The sequence below is a fragment of the Panthera leo genome, chromosome C2 (genome assembly GCF_018350215.1).
Source record: "Panthera leo isolate Ple1 chromosome C2, P.leo_Ple1_pat1.1, whole genome shotgun sequence".
Classification (NCBI taxonomy): Eukaryota; Metazoa; Chordata; class Mammalia; order Carnivora; family Felidae; genus Panthera; species Panthera leo.
The window spans coordinates 17,919,985-17,939,847 of record NC_056687.1 but is presented as its reverse complement, the minus strand read 5'-3'; the positions used below and the strand labels follow the sequence as shown (position 1 = coordinate 17,939,847).

General features: G+C 41.4%; 1 long non-coding RNA gene across 1 annotated transcript; it reads left to right on the top strand.

The window, feature by feature from the left end:
- Positions 1-252: 252 nt before the first annotated feature.
- On the top strand, positions 253-17,477 carry LOC122229925. The gene is made up of 3 exons (XR_006207187.1): positions 253-481; positions 8,204-8,349; positions 16,437-17,477. It is a non-coding gene; the product is annotated as an uncharacterized LOC122229925 (long non-coding RNA).
- Positions 17,478-19,863: the final 2,386 nt, after the last annotated feature.

Below are 19,863 nucleotides of genomic sequence, written 5' to 3'. Positions count from 1 at the left end.
ATAGCATATGCCGTACCAAGATAACTCTTGGGTAGAACACCAGTTTAGTAGGATACTGGTTTCTGGTTATTTTAGGATAATAAATTGCTGGCAATGCTCAACTCGAACTTGCATTTGAATTGGCTTTTAGAATTAGTAATATTCTTCCTATGTCATAAAGGCTAGTTGATGAGAGAACCCCAAATCAGAATTCGGAGCTCTTGGCATTGTTTGCCTGTAGTTATTGTAGTTCACCTGGCTATGACTGACTGCTCATATCAAGGTAGAACATGGGATAAGTAACAGTGAGGTGGGATGGGCCAGAGAGAGCTTTCTCAGGTGCGGGCTCCCTGGTGGAGGCCAGTCTGGCTGATGAACAAACATGGAACCCAAGGATTTAAAGAACCTCCATCCGTGGTAGAGTTGGGAAAAGACAGGATGACAAGATGAAGTTACAGATGATTTGAGAAAGAAAAGTTCCAGAAGAGATGATTACTGAGAGGTTAGTTAGCCTACTTTCAGCGTCCGCAAGCTCTGCCTCCAGGTAGCTGACTCCAGACCCCAGACAGGTGCCCGGGAGAACCTGTCACTGTCTCTACGGGCAGCACTCGCACGTTTTGTACTGAGCACTGCAAACCTGAAGCACTTTGATGCCCTTGGGCACCACCCCCCAGATCCTCTGAGCATGAAGTGTCAAAGTGTCCTCGTAGTTTGTGTAGTTGTCAGTGATTAGAAGCTACATTCTGTTCATTGTACAGACTGTCTCTCTCCCAGGACTGTGTTCCTCTCAGCTCATCACATTTGGCCTCATCAAGATTCAGGCTCAAGTTTTTTCTCTGTGGGGACTTTCAGAACACGCTTGCTTTCAGAAAGCTACCTATTATATACCAAATGTGTGCTATTGTTGAATTATCTTGTGGTGGTCTTCAATTTTTCCTTCATGTTGGACTTTTCTCCCCAAGGAGATTGTTAGCGCCTGGAGGCAGCATCGTGTTTTATATTTCCCGGGGCCTCATACCATTTGAACATATGACCAGACTGGTACAAAAGAGATGCTTAGTGATTCTTTTATGGAACTTGAAATCTGAAACTGCCTATTCCAAAACTGTTGCTATGAATTTGTCTATTCTCAGGATTTTTGAATGAAAATACTGTGGGTAGTATTTCTTTACATTCTTTTCATCTGTTTCCATGAACTACCAGAGTTTATATCTCAAATATCTTATTCTTTTGGATACTGAGTTTACTGCTTACTTTAGGAAGGACAATTTTAGAGAGAGAAAGTTGGCTTGTTTATTCCATTTTCCTATTTTATATGTTAGGATTTGTCCATGAGGTATTACTAAAGCAGCTTGAAGGAAAAGAAAAGCCTAACATTTGCATTATTTACTAGAGTTGGGCAGGTTTGGGGTATAGATTAGCCCACCAGATAGAGGTAGATCTGCATGGCAAATTAAAGCTCATCTCCAAGGTTATAGCTGTGACCACTGTTTTATTAGGCCAATGTTTCATACAAGATCAAGTAGATTTCCCAACAGATAGAGTTAGAGAGGTAGTATTCAAAAGTCTACATAGACGCTTCATTATATCTGAAAGGTCTCTCTGAGCATAGAAAGACCTTATCTTTCTGGGAGCAGAGCCATGGGTTTAGGGGAAGTCTGGAGAGAAAAGCAATGGGTTCCAAGCTTCTTGAGGAAATGCTTGGATTAAACATTACTGGAAAAGGGATTTGGAATGAAGATAAAATGAGAGCCAAGCGTATGCACACTGTGATTTGGAATATGGTGCATTTCTACATAGTGTCTTGACATCAGAATGACATTGGGGAGGGAGCTTGGGCTCAGGGCACAGTTCTAGGGGCACAGTATATAGATAGAGCCAGGGCAGCCTGCCAAGGAGAGTGACACATGGCTAAAATATATTTCACTTAATGACTTAATGATATGATGACATCAAATATGGTGATTTAAAATATTTCATATCTTTATTCTGTTTTGATTTATAAGAGTGGGGTGGGTGGGTATAGTGGTGAGTTTACAGATAGGATTTTCAGACAAACATTTGGGAATATGTGGCAAAAAGGGGCAGGGAGATAAGATACTTGTCCTGTATTCCACCTGAAATGAAAAACAACCCATTCCTAGTTGTTTTCTTGTCTAACCAAATGAAACACATGGGTGCTGATGGCCAGCAACTTGAGCAATGGCATTATGACACAGGGTGTGTTAGTTGGGGTCTTCTTAGAAGCAGACACCCAGGACGGATTAAAGGTGCAAGGAATGTACTAGAAGGATTGCCTGTAGCGGAGGATGGGGAGACAACAGGGAGAGGCTGGGACAGCTGTCTGATCATAAAGCGGGTCTGACCCCCCAGTGAAAGAGGGAGGGAAGGAAGAAAGGAAAGTTGGAAGCCTCTTAGACCACACAGAGTTCTACAGAGTTCTTGAGTCAAACTCACCATCAGAAGAGTCTCCTCACTATTAGCAATGGACCTGCGTCAGCATAGCTGTTATGCTCAGTCATGGGCTAGGAGCAGCCGGTGGGAAGTGTGAGTGCGAACATGGGATGGGCTCACAACAGCTGAAGCCCTTGGTCCACTAGACTCCTTGTAGCATAGAGCTGAAAGAATATTCTCATGATAGCCCTGTGAGCACTACAAGCACACTATCATAAAGAAAGTGCTGTGTGGACACAAAACACAGTTTCAGGAAATGTCATGGGTGTTGATTTTGCTGAAAAAGGCAGCATCGAGGATGTTGAATATGTAGCCAATATGGGGAGAGGGATTATTTGAGTAAAATTAGAAGGCTCCAGAGGAAGAGTTAGAGTTGTTGTTTGCTTCTTCATCAAGGGCACAACCTGAAGATTCCCTGATGGAGAAAGGGCCCACAGTGAATTAGACAGCTTGACGAAGGCATGTCATATTCGTTATTCAAGATTAAAAAAATATAAAATTTCCATATGGCCCCCCCCAACAATTCTTATGTTGAAGCTCCATCTCTAATGGGATGCTGTTTGGGAATGGGGACTTTGGGAGGTGATTGGGATTAGATGAGGTTATTGTGAGTGTGGGACTCTCTTGATGGGCTTAGGGCCTTTATAAAAACAGAAAGAGAGACAGATCTCCTTGCCATGTGATAACACAAAGAGAAAGCAGTCTGTCCACAAGCCACAAAGCGGGCTCTCACCAGGAATCCAATGTGCCAGCACCTTGATCTTGGACTTCCCAGCCTCCAGAACTGTGAGAAATAAATGTCTGCTGTTTAAGCCACCCAGCATATGGCATTTTGTTATTGCAGCCTGAGAAGACTGATACAAACATTTAACAGAGAGAGAGAGCTCAAAGCCAAAATGAATGATTTTTTTTTAGTTTTATAGTGAAATGCTATTGAGAAACCACATGTGGAAAGCTGCCGAGTCCCGTAGGTCTTGTTATGTTCTTTGTTCTAACTGTTGCTTCTCCTGATGGCTGGTTGGCTCTGAAGTTGGTCTGTTATTTGTGGTTCTCTGTTGGAAGCAACAGAAGCCTATTGGGTCAGAAAAAGCACAGCAAAAGCAAAACACATTTCTTGTAAAGATGTGGAGTAGCTCACCGAACGCGACCAATGATTTGGAAATCATTGAATGAATTGGAAAGTCGGGCTCAATGTCTTAAACTTTGCTGCTCTGCAAAGAAACTACTCCATTTGCCACTGGCCACTGGATGTTACTGTGGCAAGTGCAGCCCACTGAGCAACCTTTACGTCCGCATGGAGTCCAATTCTGTAGCCTCTGCTACCGCTGTCATTGCCAGAGAGAAAAGCGACCTCTCTGTCCTTTCTTTTTATGTTATTCATTCCAACGGGCAGAGCCTAACTGAGATGCCCATAGCTGGCTTCAAGGGAGGCAGGAAAATACTGAACATTCTCAGTACTTCTAGGCAGAGAAAGTCTGTGTGCCCTACCAAGACTCAAAAAAAAAAACTGGAAACTTCTTCAAAGAAAGAAAGATGTTCAACTGCTGGGTAGTTGAAAGACCTGTCAAATGTCCCCTAGAGTTGGGTGTCATCTCTGTCTTCATCAGCATTGCATGCTAGTGACTAAAAGTGTGGCCTCAATAAATATTTTTTGAATGAATTAATGTTTCTAGAGAAAGCACATCATTCTAAACAATGTCAAGTCATAATGGAAAGGATGGAACGTTTTATATGTCTGTCTTTTATGATATGAGATTTCTGGGCAGAAATTAAATGAACGGTTTTATGGACCATTAGGCAAAATTCTCCCTGGATAAAATCTTTCTTCTCACCTCTTCTTGTCAAAGACATTTTGGGTTTTCCAAATGTCTTTGTGACTAGCTACAGTTGACTTGCTTAGCTAATGTCTGTTCATCTCTTAAGCCTATGGTTCGCTGGCTTTCTTCCAGTGGGGCTCCATGCCTAGTTGATAGTCTGCCCTTGACTGTGTTTGTCTCCATGGACTATAATCTCTTTGAGGTCAGGGATTTTGTGCCTGGCTTGCTGTTGAATACAGGACCCAGCACAATCACTAGTGCCTATTATGGATTCAGTATATGTTTGGTTGGACAAATGCACAGTATCATTATCTATAGGCACCACCCTGCTTACAACGGATCGAAGACATGGTAAAATACATAGTTATTACAGACATTCATCTGGTATAGAGAAGACCTAATTTTTCATGATGGGGTTCGGTTTCTGAAACTGTATTTGTTCAGTCCCCATCTGGAGTCAGATTCACATGCATACCTATTAAATTAATATATTCATATCATCTCAGAGAGCCATAGGATGACAAAGAACATATACTGATTGTCATTTTTGCCTTAAAAAAACAGTGATTATAAGCAACTGTTTTTCATAGTGTTCATTTTATAAACAACACAGGAGCTATGCATTTAAATAGGGAAATTGAGTGAACTCTAAAGTCAGAACCTACCATATTTTGGATCATAATTCACTCCAAAAGCATCTTAAGGACACTTCTATATTCCCGTATGTTACTTGCAGCCTGCAAATCAAGGACGCCAGGATGTTAGCGATGAGCGGCATAAACTTGGGGTGGATTTGTTTGGATGATTTAGAGGGAGTGGGTGGAAAAGGCAGAACAAGAGCGATTCAGATTAACCATATCATTAAATCTTTTCTTCCAACGTTGTCTTTGCCTTGTGTCTGTGACATAATGACTCTTCCCTCTTTACTCCTTTCTTAGCCTGTGGCACTAAGCTCTCCTGTTTTTGACGTCTCGTGTTTTTGACATGGTACTAGGGCTGAATGGGAAGCACGTGATGTCTGCCAATGGGGTGCATCCACGCTGACTTCTGCCCCCAACACTCTGTTGACCATCTTCCCCATCTTTTTCTTTGTACCCCAAACACCCATCCATATGCTGCTGACTTATGGATATGGATATCCAGTTCCCATGGCTATGCAGAGCCCTCATGTTACAGTCCTCTGATATTGGCATCCATGGATGGTGTCCTTGCTCCGCATGCTTACCGCTCTCCAGAGGCGCCGGTCTACAGGAATCGGCTCTTAGCAAGCTGTCAAGTTAGAAAAGGAAATAACGAATCATTAGCTGGAGAGTAAATATCTGATAAGGCCTAATCTTCCAGCCTTCACAGTAGTGCTTGCATTTTCTCCTGGGAACAATTATTTGAAAAATGAAAAAAAAAAAGAAAATTAAAGAATGATGATATTTAAAGTCTAACGTGCAGGATAGTAATGACTTGGGGGAACGAATGGAGCTTCCTGATGTCAAGAAAGCCACATCTAAGCTTCTTTACAGTTTAGGGCCATTCGTGAGTTTTTGTGATGATCCAGTCAAAAAGAAAAAATGAACTAAAAATGGATAAACATTTCAAAAAACTTATATGACTCAATTTTTTTTCCTCAGTGACTGGATAACCATGGGCACATTAGCTGTGCATGTAGACACATGCTTTAGTTGTTTTGGGGGCATTTTGAATGTAATTAAACATGAACCAAAAAGCCAAAAGTCCTTTATTTTATAAGGGACTCTTCTCCCCCCACCCCCATCACGAAAATAAGGACATAATCTTCTAGCAAAAAATAACTATAAAAACCTTATAATTAAAGGACACATGTCCAATTTCCAAACTTTTAAGTTAGCATTCAAATATTGTGGTTTCTTTCCCCCTTCATTCCCTGCTGCAAGGTGTTATTTAAAACCCAACACAAAACATCCACCCCCACAGCTCATATAACTGGCATATAAATAGGGAATGTATGTCAGCTTTCAATTTCTAGATTCACCAAGGAAAAAAATGATAAACTTTTAATGATTTCAACACTAGGGAGGGAATGTCTTAACCACCATAAAATTGGTGTCTTTGGAAAAACAATCTATTTTACATCTCCATATTAATAATATTATTTGCGCTGTTGTTATACTTTTTCATAAATGGAAGAAAGTGGCTTGCTTAACCTTATTATTGCATGCAAGTAAACACTTTTTTAAACATAGAATATATCTGTGTAATGTGCATCCGGGATGAAGCCTAGAAAAGAAAATTACTCGTTAAAAGTGTCACTTGTGACTGCAGCAATAATCAATAGAGCATTAAACGTCACAGTTTATTGCAATGAATGGGGAATAAACATGAAGACCACAGTGCACTCTTGTAAATGGTATGACTTGTAAATGTCAGTGAGGACTTATTTAACACTAAAGGCTATAAGAATTTGCAAAGGGAGTTTTAAAATTCATCCAAGACAGCTGAAGGTTACATGAAGAAAGGGCACCTATATATAGCATGCACACACACAGGTAAAGTAAAATATGAATGGATAAAAAAGAACCAAACTCAGTTCTAATTGGAGTCTTCATTATAGTTGGTATTCTAGAAAGTGCATGTATTGAAGCCTGCAAGTTTGGCATTATGAATATTTTATTGCATACCTTGTTTTATATTCACAGAAAGCAGGTTTTCTTTTCTCAGTATAAGCAGTATACACGTAGAAGTAGAGAGCAAAAAGCAGCCTGATCCATAAATGTGGCTGAGAATGTATCTTTCAGATAGATTGCAGTCTCTTCCTGGGAAATTATCTAAAAGTTTATAATATGCAACGTTTAGCTCCACAAAGTTTTCGTCTCTTCACCACCTGAGTTAAATTTGGCTTCATTGTTCTAGGTGTTGCTCTACAAACTTGATAATTGATTGAGAAGCTTCTTAGGAATTTTCTAAGATCCATGTTTTTGTAATCACAGAGTTGCATGGAGGACAGTCAGAACATTCTGACATGGGTGGAGAATCAACATTACATGATAACAGGAGTCCCTGTGGCTTAAATTGAGGGGAAATGGACAGGGTGGGTTACAAAAACCGTATCTGAGAGGCGGCCTGGCCATTTGCAAAGCAAAATTCTCTTTTAAGGGACTAGTTTCAGTTTTTCTGCGTGGATTTACTTCAAGGGGAAAATGTTAGGGAGACTCCGGTATTGTGCTGTGAACAGGCTGCAGCAATTACAAAGGCAGTATTACAATGCAAGTTTAAGTTAGCATTATTCAGAACAAAATGATAAGAGAAAGCCTGGGATAGTTTCCACTTAAACAAAAATTCATTACAGCATCCAGATATTTTTAGAGATCAAAGGAAAAGAAGGAGGAATTCATATACATGTCACCTGTTCAACCCCTGAGAAGTACCATACCCCCTGTGCTTCCAAATACATCACAAAATTAGCAGTCCAACTTTCTATGTGAATGAATACAAGAATTTAGCATTTTTTAGTTGGTTAGTGAAACTGTCATTTCTAACACAAGGACAATTGTCAAAACAGTGCTGTTGTTTTCTGTTTCTAATAATCTCTAAAACAGGGGAGAGGTTTTTTTTTTTTTTTTTTTTTAAGATTCCATACTGGAAAATGATACCAATTAGAATAGAAAGTTTATTTCTACAAATACCTAGAATTGAACAATGGCAAGCCAGCAAAATCTATAAAGCAAGGTAGAATAAGAAAAATATTCGATGGTAATAATAATTCATTATTTTCAAATAAGGCTGTGTGGCCGGCATTGTGTTCAGAACTTTATATATGTTCTAGTAGTTTCCCCCTGCTGCCACAACAATGACATAAATGTGGTGGCTGGAAAAACACACACGTATCATGTTACAGTTCTGGAGGTCAGAAGTCTGAAATGGATCATGGGGTTGTGTTCCTGGTGGAGGCTGTAACAGGGAATCTCTTTCCTTGTCTCCTCTAGGCCCAAGAGTTGACCCTATTCCTTGACTTATGGCCCTGCATATCATTCTGACCTCTGCATTACAACTTCTCTGAACTTGACCCTCCTGTCTCACTGGTATCCCGCTTGACCCTTGTGATTGTATCGGGCTCACCCAGACAATCCAGGTGAATTTTTGCTTCTCGACATCCTTAATCACATCTGCAAAGTAAGCGCCTTTTTCTATGCAAGGCAACACGCTCATTGGTCCGGGCAATATAATGTGAAACTCCTTGGGGACCGTTATTTTGCTTACCACCCATGAATCTTATAGAGATGTTGTGTAATTTCTGGCCTACTCTCTGTCTGCTAGTTGGCCTTTATCATCCGTTGCTTTGAAATGTCCCTTTCAATGCTGGGAGAGAGGGGGATGATCTGTCTCCATTACTGGATCTGTAGGAAACAGAAATGACGCCATTTTACTAAGGTCTTTAAGCTCCAACCACAGACCTCCCCTCAACGTATTTAACCTACAGCAAAATTGGTTTCAATATAAAAGGACTCGATTTTAATTACCTTTTCTGCTCAATTTCAACATGGTTGTTTCTTGCAAAGGTGCAAATGAGGTGTGAAATGAGGGGATTTTAGGCAACCTTTCTGGGAGAGGCAGCTGGAGTATTGGTTCATATGCAAGACTATAAAACTATGATTACTTAGGGAGAATATGCTCCTACTTAATAAACAATGGGATGACAATGATTGAACTGCCTCCTGACAGAAAGGTCATCTGATGGATTTTGCAGAGAATCATGACAAGATGGTCTTTCTCCTCCTGCCGACTATCTTCCATTGGTAGGACTGAGCTTTAACTTTGAGAGAGACATAGTGTTTACGCTTCTTCTGAGGGAAAGAAACAAAGCAGAAAATTACTTGGGATCTTTTTTGGGGTCTCATTTCCTATCATCCTGTGTACGCTGACATTTCACAGTAATGAAATGCTAAGGACTCCTGTCTGTGCCTTCAGGGTAACTAAACCAACGATATAATGAAGTTATCTGCTTACGGTCGGTTTTCTGAAAGAAAGAAATCAGTACATAAACCTGTACACACTCCCCCAATTTCATGTTCTAGTGAAAATCACTTAAAATAAGATCTAGTTGTAGTAAAGGAAAATAGTTCTCGTGTTTCCATTTTGTATTAAAACAACGAATTTTGAATGCTATATTTTTGATGTGACTTGCGAAGATATCTTTATAAATTTAAACAATTATTCCTGGAGACTTACTCCGGTTAATTAACTCAGCTTCTCTCCTTCTATAAAGGCCACACCTTCACGTGTGCTCTGGGTAAAAGCCCCTCTCACATCCTCAAGGATCACACCCCTTGCTTTATCATGTCTGGACCAGGCATCCTTAAATCTCTCTCTCTGCAAAATAATTTCCTTCAGCAGAGAAATACCCTGTGGTAGCGTTGATATTAAAAAACCAAAACTAAACTGAAAGCAAACAAACCTTCCCTTAATGCCTATCTTCCTGATGCAAATTCTCTTCACTCCTTTACAGCCAAACACTGTCCAAAGCCAGTCTGCACCTGCCGTCTCTATGCCTTTGTCCCATCCGGTCTTTCTTTGTTACTAGTAGTACGTGTGTTAAGCGACAAGAAAAAGATAGGGAATAACATAATGGCCATTCAGGTACTTCCCACCTGATTTTGTAAAGTCTTAGCATTTTGAAAAATTTGCTTCCTAACTTCTTTATAATTACTTACTTTTTTATTCAAGTATCATTGGCATACAATGTTACATTAGTTTTAGGTATATGACATCACGCTCTGACAGCTCTATACCTTAAGCTATGCTCTCCACAAGTATAGCTATCGTCGTGTCTTATAACTTTTTATTTTTACTTTTAATGTTTATTTATTTTTAGAGAGACAGAGACAGAGACGGAGAGAGAGTTTGTGAGTAGGGGCAAAGGGAGAGGGAGAATCCCAAGCAGGCTTCACATTATCAGCACGGATCCCAGTGTAGGGCTGGATTCCACGAACCATGAGATCGTGACCTGAGCCAAAATCAAGAGTCAGAGGTTTAACGGATTGAGCCCCGCCCCCCCCCCCACCCCGGTGCCCCTACAACTTGTAAAAAGTAAAATAATTCAATGGAGATGAACCTTCTTTATACCTCCCAAATCCCATTCCACCCCCCTTACAAACATATCAATGCTGTTCTGAACTTGCGTCTATCACTGACTATTTTCTTTCTAGCTAACTTTCTCTTTTCAATCCTCTTTGACTTCTCCATACCAATGCTTCACTGGCTTGTCAAATCTGACATATCACAAACTGGGCCCCTGGCCATTATAACTCGCTTCTCTTTCTCTGTCATTTGTAAGTCAACGTTATCACCATCTACCTAGGTGTTTACGCCGGAGACACACAGGTCCTGCTTAACTCCACGTTTCTGCTTCTCTCTTCACTTAATCTTCCAGTTGTACTGGATTCTACCCTCCAAGCCTACAGGCGGTTCCTGGTCTGTTCGTCCTTCCATTGTTCTCTTCTCCATTGAACGTGGCTGGTTCCTGCGGTCTGAATTTCCCAGGCTCCAGGGTAAGCTGGATTCCAGCTGGACTTTGTCAGTGGGAAGCATTTTGGGGTGAGTGACAGTGTCAGACGATGCCTCTTGCCTTGGGCTCCACCCTTCAAAATCGCCTCATCCCCATCCTGGCTTCAGCTCCTTCTGAACTGTTCCTCTGTGGTTCCTGCTTCCACCCAGTGATGCAGCCTTGGATTCTGCTGATATCACCTCCTCCCGCTGACCCTCCGGCTTTGGGATGCTAGTGGCTTCTTGATATTGTTCATCCATGGAGTATCTCACTGTCATCTCCTGTTTCACCCCTCATCGATTCCATTATAGGGATAACCAATTCCTTGCATTAAATTCCCTCATGTTAAGATACTTTGAGTGGATTCCGCTTTTCTCACCAGACCTTGAACGACACAATATGTTCCCCCCTGGATTATTGCCATGGAGTCTTCCAACTTGTATCTCTGCTTTTATTCTGAACTCCCCGGTCCATTCTTTTCACAGTGAAATAGACCATATCATTGGCCCGTGTAAACCGTAAGCTGGTCTTTCACTGCACTTGGAAATATGAACTGCTTAGCAAGAGTTGAATGTCCAGCCATCACCGTTGCAGTCTCAGCATGTACCTCACATTCTCCCCACCTCACCTTGCCCCTCAACCCATACTCTATAGCCCTGATGGTCCTTTCTCTTCTACTGGAAATGACAAGGCTTTTTTTGACGTCAGAGCCTTGGTACATGCTCTTCCTTCTGCATGAAATGCCGTTCCCCTCTCTGACTCCTGGAGGAGGGTGTTTCATCTTTCAGACTTTGGCATAAATCCCCTTCCCAGGGGACTTGCCTAACCACACAGACCAAAGCACGCTCTGTTGTTACTGGCTTTTAGAGAAACTGCATCTTTTTTCCTTCCTTGGATGTGATCACAATTGTATTTAGCTGCTCACTTATGAGTTTGTTGGTTGAGTATCTTTCTCCACTTTCTTCCACGGAGAAGCTCTGTGAATGTGGACTCGTGATGCCTCTGGTCTGCCCCCACCGTCAGTTCCTCGGGGCCCCAAACAGTCTGACAGAAACTGGACGCTCCACAAGTATTTGTGAGTGTGCATTAAGTGCATTAAGAGAGTGATTCTTAAAGTTTATTTTTCAAACAAGTTGATACGTAATTAGTTTGGATTTGAAATTGAACATGTTGGGGAATGGCTCATAATTTTGCCCATACTGGTTGGTATTTTTCTCACAGACCTGAGACAGGATTTGATTTGTCTCCACGTTGCCTGAGCTGTGTGCTCCGTTTTCGCCTGGGTGTTTCTCCTGAACTCTTGTGTCCGACACCTAGAGAAAGCAAAACAAAGCCAGACAAAATCTGGAGCCGATTCTCTTTGAATAGCAAGGGATCTTCTGGATCGAAAAGAAAAGGGCTCCTTTCAATAAACTGCCAGGAGATTGTATTTTCCTTACGCATGTTCATGAATCCTTTTCTTTTCATCAGCGTCTCCTAAAAATAGTTGCTGACTTTGGCTAACAGAGGGCACCGCAGAGCGGAGCCCACTGATGCAGAGCAGAGGGGGATATGCGAGGGAGGGCCGGGGGTGCAGGTCTAGCTTGGGTGCAGAAACCGTCAGGGGAGACTGTACTTTAAATGAAAGGTGCTGTGATTCGGTCAAGATATTCCACTTAAAATTAGACACATGAAATGACCCTTTAGGATCCAGGTATCCTCTTATTTCTTGCGGATACCCTTCCTCAAGCACAGCAGACCAAATACACTGTAGGCTATAATTATCTACCTTCCCTTCTGTTCGAACGAGACCCTGTTGCCTAGGAACTGGAGTCATAGGTGTGCCATAAATACATCTTCAAATCATCTTTCTCTTGCTGGATCCATTTCCCCCCCACACACTGCTTCTATTGTTATTGTGGCTCATTAGAATACATGCCGTATCCTGCATTTGTTTGTTTGGAAGATGTACAAACTGTGTATGGCCAATTAGGTACGAATAAAATATTCTAGTCTCCATTTGTCTTTCAATTTACTATTCGACATCACTTGGCTTCTGTGGTAAGCAACTATTTATGTATTAAGAAAAAATTACACAGTTAAAAGGTGAATTTATCTAGCATGCTATCAGCAGGAACTCTTATAACTGACTGTTTCTCCCACACACACGGTGCAGTGAAGACTGATGTTGATAATGATGATATTGAACAAATAATGACTGCGAATCATTACAAAATTAGCCAGTGAATCTAATCCCATGATTTTATGCACCAGAGAATGGAGCCTCTGAGAGATTATCTGCCCCTAAACCCATGGCGAGTGGCAGGTCTGGGACTGGCGTTCTGGGAATTCTTGCCAGGGTATTCACTATCACATTCCTTGCCTGAAATTTCCTTTCTTCCGCAAGTGTTTTCTATTCTCACTTGTTCTCAGTTGTCAATCTCTCAGTTACCGCCAAGAGCTGACTGTGGGTTTTGAACGTCAGAAGCACTTCTATATCCAGGTCATTTATCTTGATAGTTGCCACAATGGCTCATTTAATAAACACTGATGACAAACCCCTTCCAAGACTTCTCTATAATTAGAATCATCTATATTGAATATTATTTTTCTTTTATTAAATCACTCACCATAGTGACATGGAGACAGAATATAAGAAAGCATATGCAAATCGGATAGGTAATAATCACGCAAACAGTCAAGCATTCACCATGTAATGTAAGAAATAGCACACGGGCCATTTAATTGAAGCTACCTTTGGGTTCCTTCTCCCTCTTAGTGTCAAGCATCTTTGTCACTCTTGAGTCTCCAAAGATCTCTGTAGGGTACATGGCCCCTGTCCAGTACAACTAAACAGGAGACATTTCCTTGACTATACTGAATTCATACGTGAATTTATTCATTGAAACTATCATTAATTCAACCCCTAATGAATACCAACGCTCTACCGGGTGCAGTGTCAGGAGATAAAGAGTGATATTATCTTACATTAAATAACATAATTTTATGTATTCTAGAATTTGTATATTTTTCTCAAGACATTTTAACTATTACGAAGGCCATAATGTCCAACAGGATATATACATTTCTTTGGCCTTTAAATAGTAATAATACCCATGCATTACTGAAAATTCACTTGATTGGAGGCACAATGATCACAGTCTCATCATTCAATCTCTCAATCGCACAACAACCTTATGAGGTGATGTATTATTTGAGTACATGACTTGAATATGTGCCTTACCGAGCAATTCAAAATCTCAGTGACTTACCAAAAGTAGTTTTATTTCTTGCCTTTTTTACAATGCTTATTCTTCAAATGGTGATTGCAGATTCTAGTGATTCTGGGCTTCTTCAAACTAGTATCTCCACCATCCCTACCCCAAGCTTCCACTTCTGGTCCTGGGTCATCTGCATGTAAGATGGCCAGCCCGTGAACAAATGTGGAAGGTCTCCTGGAACATTTCTGGTGCCAGGACTAGAAATGACGGCATATATCTTTTCTGCTCCCATGCCATTGGCCAGAATTCGTTAACAGCATCAAGTTGACTCAAGGGGAGCTGGGACGTCTACCTGTGTGGCCACAGAAGATGAAATTCTCTGGAAAAGACATAGTATGTTCTCTGTCATAATTAGGTGCTATTATTATTGCCACTCCCGGTTTGTAGTTGAAAAAGGCAAAGATTAGAAGGGTAGAATGATTTACTCCCGGTAGAAAATCGTTGAGGTGAGCATTTAACTCAGAGGCTGTTCCACCCTTACTCCCTGTAACAAACAGTACCACCTGCTACCTAGACTTTGGACGAGTCAGTGTTAATTGTAGACTGTGCTTGTATCACAGTCCAGCCAACTGGGGAAGGCACGAATGGATTTCTTTCAGAGACTGAATGATTGCTTGTGTATTTTTCTAAAAATGAAGCGGCATACCTATCTCTTGCTTTTTTTTTTTTATATTCTCTGTCATTGACTTCCAAGCAAATTACTTTGACTGTTCATAAATCAAATGGAAACTAATTATTTGTTTTAACTACATCAGTTATAATTAATTATTGAGCAATTTGAGCTTTTTTTCTGATTTTGTTTTGTGAATTTAGAGTCAGAGTTAAATATAACTTCCCTTAGCGATGGTTAAATTAAAAGGAAATTATCACTGTCTTGTCTCCACGGATAATTGGGTCATCTACATGAGGTGCTTCCAATTTTGAATTAATTAGTTTAATGTGTTTTTAGCGAACTATGTTGATGTTTTGCAACAACTTAGTGCTAACTAAAATGGTAGATCAAAAATTTTATTTCATTTTGATGACAGCACTATACATTTATTTTCGGTTTTCGGCAAAGCATTTGATTTCTTACACTAAGTCGAATATATTTTTAATTTTTAAAAAAAAATTTTTTTAACATTTATTTATTTTTGAGACAGAGAGAGAGAGAGAGAGAGCATGAACAGGGGAGGGTCAGAGAAAGAGGGAGACACAGAATCTGAAACAGGCTCCAGCCTCTGAGCTGTCAGCACAGAGCCCGACGCAGGGCTCGAACCCACGGACCGCGAGATCATGACCTGAGCCGAAGTCGGACGCTTAACCGACTGAGCCACCCAGGCGCCCCTGAATATATTTTTAAAAATAATCAGTTCTCTGTAAATGTTATGCAAGACAATCCTTCTTTACCTGGGGCCTATCTGAAATATCATAACTATATAAATGTTACGGTAGAATTTTAGCACCAAGGAAGGACAGTCTGAAACTGAAGTCAATTCTTAAGGTAAAGTTCACACAAGTGCTACACATCTGTCCCCTCTTTTAGCAATACTGCCCAAGGCATCACTTTGATAAATCCAAATTCATAATGTGACTTTTGAAGTAATTATCTAGAAACATTATTCACTGTTAGTTGAGTCATAGAGCTGTTCTGAAGTTCTTTTGTTCGGTTTGTTTGTTTTTTGGAGGGGAGCGTGGCGAAGAGAGCCAATTTGTTCCTAACTTGGTGGAGTCTGCAAGATTGCTAAATGTCTTCTAGGCTCCTTGTCCGGCAAGTGCGGGATAACTATATTGACTTCTGTATCTCAGAGAACTCTAGAGAGGAGACAACTAGTTAACTGGAGCAAAAATACTTCGAAAATCAATATGAATGCTACAGAGCATTGTTAAAAAGTCAGTCCGATTTTGCGCTGGCTATCCCTCAGCCAAAATACCGGGATGGTTTTATAGGTTGAATTGCGATCCCTAAAATTATATGTTGAAGTCCTAACCCTGTACCTGTGAAGGTGACCTTACAGAAAAAGGGTCTTTGCAGATATAAGCAAATGGACGTAGGGTGGGCCCACCCCAATATGACTGATATCTTCTAAAAAGAGGGAAGATTGATGCAAAGACAGACACACACACACAGAGCACCATGTGACAATGGAGGCGGAGATCGAACGATGTAGCTGCAAGCCAAGGTGGCCCAACCAGAAGTTAGGAAGAGGCAAAGAAGGGTTCTTCCCTGAGTCTCAGAGGGTACATGACCTGCTGACACCTTGGTTTGGGATTTCTGGTCTTCAGAACTGTGACAGGGCAAATGCCTATTGTTCTAATTCATTTACTTTGTGGTACTTAGTGACGGTAGCCCGAGGAAACGAATACAGATGACTGTGTGTCAAATATAGAAAAGAGAAAAGTCTCACTTGGCTGCTTCTTGTTTGTTTCTCTTAGGGTTGAGAGGAGAGAGACCCCCCTCCCGGGGAGCCAATGGCCATCGCTGAAAGCACAAGCTGGGGCCTGGCCAGTGCGGGTTTAGGCCGTTGGAATGTTTCTGAGGATGTCGTGCAATCAACAGCGGATTTAAAAGTCTTAAAAATACAACGGATTAAAAACCTAAATGTCTATTCCCCCCATGTTATTGTGATCATGGTGGTGGAGGGTGTAGAATTAGATGCCCCGTGGTCCTCTCGATGCCCAGGAAGCTGGGTCATTCTTCTCTCTCAGACCCGAGACTGGGGAGCATGGGAGAGGTGTTGAAAGCCGTGGGTTTGCGCCCAGATGCTCACGATCAAACCCAGTACCGTCGGGAAACTGCAATAATGTTTTCCAGCACTAGATGGCACCATGGTCGAGCCTGCCACACCTCAGTCTCCCAGAGAACGCTGCCCGTCCCTTTGCTGAGTTGAAAGAACACCCCTTCATCTGTGTGCATCTCTTGCTGTCAGCAGTCCGCGCCACTCTCACCAAGCAGAAGTGACGCCCATTTGTGGTCTGCGGCAATGTTCAGCCCTCCGTAGGGCTCATAATCCTGAGAATTCATAATCCCGTTGAAGTAGAAGAGGAAGGCCATACCTGGACGATATGTTGATGCGGTAGAAACACCGGTGTTTTGAGTCACTTCATGATGTCCCATCATCCTCTCCCAGCTAAGACAGTGGTGATCCTCTCTCTTCCACTCCTCGCCATTTATTCACTAGAACGTTTTCCCCAAAGTCCCTAAAGGGCGCTGGTTGCCCTTCTGAGGATGCTTTTGACATTTGATTTAGATTTCATCGGGAGGCCCCCAATGTGATTTGCTCCAGCTCACGAAAGGCGGATTCGGCGACACCCTTCCTGCCCTGCTTACTGGGAACATGTGCACTATACGTTGGAGTTGACATGAGCCTTCTTGTGACTTAATGCTGGCCCATATTGTCAAAGCCATCCTGGAAGCCCTTCATGGAAGAAGCCAAGCTCTTACTTAAACTGATCATTAAAAAAAAAAAAAAAAAAGAGGTTAGAGCGGGAGAGAGCCAAAGCATAAGAGACTCTTAAAAACTGAGAACAAACTGAGGGTTGAGGGGGGGTGGGAGGGTGGGGAGGGTGGGTGATGGGTATTGAGGAGGGCACCTGTTGGGATGAGCACTGGGTGTTGTATGGAAACCAACTTGACAATAAATTTCAAAAAAAAAATAAACTAATCATTTACTTTTATAAGCAGGGAATAGGGCAGCTATTACCTGTGCTTTAAGCGCACTCTAAATATATTAGCATTTGTTTTCATATAATCAACATAACTAGGGTGAAATCAGTCCTCTTTAAAGACCTTCAGTTTAGAAGAGGTTTTATCATTTGAGTTAAACGTAATATCTAACCTTTGGGAGGCAGACTTCAACGAATTAAATAATGAAAATCAGTTTGGATTAATACAATTGCGAACATTTAGGTTTAAGGAAGCATAGGATTTAGATTCCCTGTGAGCCGAATGCAACAGAAAATCCAGGTTTGTTATTTTATTTGTAACTGCTACATTTAACAAATCTATCCATTTCAAAATGTAAGTTTTCGTAAATCTATCACTTGGAACGTTAAGTAGCCTGAGGTTGTTTGTAATTTTGGCATTAAACCTTTTTTTTTAATACTGCTCATGTTTAAGAAATTATACTTTCCTATAGTTTATGGGATTTTATTTAAAATTGATATTTTTAAGACACAGTATTCTCTTTTATTTCAGCTTTAGACTCCTTCCCCAAACAGTAAAAATGCCTGCATAAAAGTAAAATATTACTAACATATTTAGTGGTAGTTGAGTCTGAGTTAAAGGTGCCACCTTGTGGTTACAGGAGGAAGTTCATTTTTCAAACGTCATTTAACAATAATACGAAATTTGCTTTCCCCTTTTGTCTTATATTAGAACTGATGGCTGCTGGTGGTGAAATGAATCCTTAATGTATGCATAGACCCCAAGGATGCCATGATGTGATGTCGCAGGAGCCATATTTTGAGGCGTACGGGAGACTCAGCACACGATACTGGGTGCCACCCTGCAAAATACGACCAAAATGAATGTCAGCTTAACCTATCTTCAGAGACCTTTCCTACATCATTCTACATAGCAAATTATGCTATACAACTAATAATGCCAGTCCATACTGTCCAGAAATGAATGAAATGGAGGGGTGTATGGATGTTTGTGTGTGTACAGATGAGGCTGGGGGCGGGGACGGGAGGGAACGAGAATTTATAGCCCTTGAAAGGTAAAAATAATTTAGCTAAAAAGGAATGACCCAGGGCTTCTTCTCCTAGAAGGGCTCACCACCCACCTACAGACCCCCTTCTCTTAGACAAGACAGGAAGAGAATGGGTCCCATCAATACCCAATGAAAGCTCAGCTCATATTGACCATCAAACCTCACCAACTTCCTCAAGCACTTGGGGCATCTCGGCCTACCAGAGTTCTTTCAGCAGGGTCATCGCTGCAGACGCCTTCTTTCTGAAGAAAGGCCACTTCCCCGTGCCTCATCCACCTTCCAGAAGCTTCCTTCTCAACTTTGCCACAAAAATATCAGAGGTCTATTTATTTGGGCATGTTACATTTAAGCTGATATTTATTGCCTTTAAAATTGTCTGTGTTTTGGGCGCCTGGGTTGCTCAGTTGGTTAAGTGTCTAACTCTCCGTCTTAGGTCAGCTTTTGATCTCAGGGTCGTGAGTTCAAGCCCCTCCACCCAGAGTAGAGTCTACCAAAATAAAATAAAATAAAATAATCTGTTTTCATTGCCTATTGTGTTTTCTTTCTATCTTTAATAACATAGCTTCTGACAACAAAGTGAGTCACAATAGGTCCCCTTAATTTAAGGAGGGAGTTCTGTGATTTGTTCCTATTCATGTAACTTACGGTCTTTTCCTTTATAGTGGAAGACTGAGAAGGAAGGACCTCAGCCTCCCAGGCTCTCCCCCACCCCTTCTTTGCCAGGAAGGTTGGGGACTGTGTATGCCTGATTCCCTTGCATGGGGAAGGACATTCCAACGACCCAGCTTAACTTCCTCAACACCGGAAAAGAAAGAAAAATTTTTACTAAATTCATTCACCTGTAACATTTGTAAAGGGGCATTTGACATACTATCATGTATATCAGATTAACAAAATTGTAAGTAGAAAAAGGAGGGGGAGGAACCTGGGCGGCTCAATGGGTCGAGCCTCGCAGTGAGCCCTGTGCTGAGCCTGGAGCCTGCTTAAGATTCTCTCTCTTTCTCCCTCAGCCCCTCTCCTCTGCCTCACTCACGCACTCTATGTCTCTCTAAAATAACATTTAAAGGAAGAAAATTATGACAGCTGGCAGGCTGGTTGGGAGATTGCAGATGAAAATTGGTGATTAAAATATACCATTTTTGGAGCTT